The sequence below is a fragment of the Vicugna pacos genome, unplaced genomic scaffold, assembly GCF_048564905.1.
Source record: "Vicugna pacos unplaced genomic scaffold, VicPac4 scaffold_18, whole genome shotgun sequence".
NCBI lineage: Eukaryota > Metazoa > Chordata > Mammalia > Artiodactyla > Camelidae > Vicugna > Vicugna pacos.
This window is the reverse complement of record NW_027328739.1, coordinates 4755186-4756413: the sequence shown is the minus strand read 5'-3', so window position 1 is coordinate 4756413 and position 1228 is coordinate 4755186. Positions and strand designations below refer to the sequence as shown.

General features: G+C 37.9%; 1 non-coding gene across 1 annotated transcript; it reads right to left on the bottom strand.

Annotated features, from left to right (window-relative positions):
* Positions 1–901: 901 nt before the first annotated feature.
* Positions 902–1005, bottom strand: LOC140692901 (U6 spliceosomal RNA). Its single transcript, XR_012068503.1, has one exon. It is a non-coding gene; the product is annotated as a U6 spliceosomal RNA (small nuclear RNA).
* Positions 1006–1228: the final 223 nt, after the last annotated feature.

The following is a 1228-nucleotide window of genomic DNA, read 5'->3' as shown; positions in this document are numbered from 1 at the left end:
CAAGTTTCTCATCTCATTTTGCATCCCGTCCTGGGAAGGCTGTCTATGAAGAACTTCTCACCCTATTCAGCATTCTACCCTGATGATTTCAGTCCAGCCCTTGCTCTGAATGCCAACTGCCATCTTCTCTCTGAACTCAATTATTCTTACCAATGGCTATGCAATGGGTTTGACTAGTTCCTGCCTCACTTACTTTCCTACACAGGCAGTAACACCCAATTCCCATTTCTTCGGCTTTGTTCAATGAAAGCTTGCTATTTGATTGGAAATGTGATTAACTGTGTCATGAGGTGGCTGTTCTCAAAGAAGAAGACAAAAATATTTCCCTACAGGTGTCAGTCTGAGTCCATCCACGTGTGACATTAGACCCTCAAACAGGGAATGTGCACACTGATAAATTTATCACGTCAGAAAACTTCGGGGTGATGGCATTCACATTTTTGAGCTCCCTCAGGTATTGAGTTAAAAGGTCAGGATTGCACTTCTGAGCAAGGGAGAAATGGTATTTCTGTTTTTTTATTGAAGTAGAGTCAGGTGACAATGTTGTGTCAATTTCTGGTGTACAGCATCATGTTTCAGTCATACATACACATACATAGATTTGTTTTCATATTCTTTTACATTATAGGTTACTACAAGATATTGAATATAGTTCCCTGTGTGATACAGTATGAACTTGTTTATCTATTTCATATATATTAGTTAGTATCTGCAAATCTCAAACTCCCAATTTATCCCTTCCCACCCCCTTCCCCCCGGATAACCGTAAGTTTGTTCTCCATGTCTCTGAGTCTGTTTCTGTTTTGTAGATAAGTCCATTTGTGTCTTTTTTTTTTTTTAGATATCACATATGAATGAAATCATATGATATTTTTCTTTCTCTTTCTGGCTCACTTCATTTAAAAATATGGAAAGTTTCAGGAATTTGCATGTCACCCTTGTGGGGGAGGTCATGCTCATCTCCGTATCATTCCTTATATTTTAGTATATGTGCTGCTGAAGCAAGCATGCTATTTCTTGAGATGGTTACAAACAGAGTAGTTAATAACCAAAAGGCAACCTGAAAAAGAATCCTGCTGGAAATAATAGAGAAATATCTTTGTTAATGGAGAAAATATTTCTCCCTGCCTAAGAATGGAAAAGGAGAGGGCAAATAGTGATATTAATCATTATTCTCCAAGAAATCAGTGCAAGAAAAAATGTCTTCCTGTTGACTCCTACTCCTCAT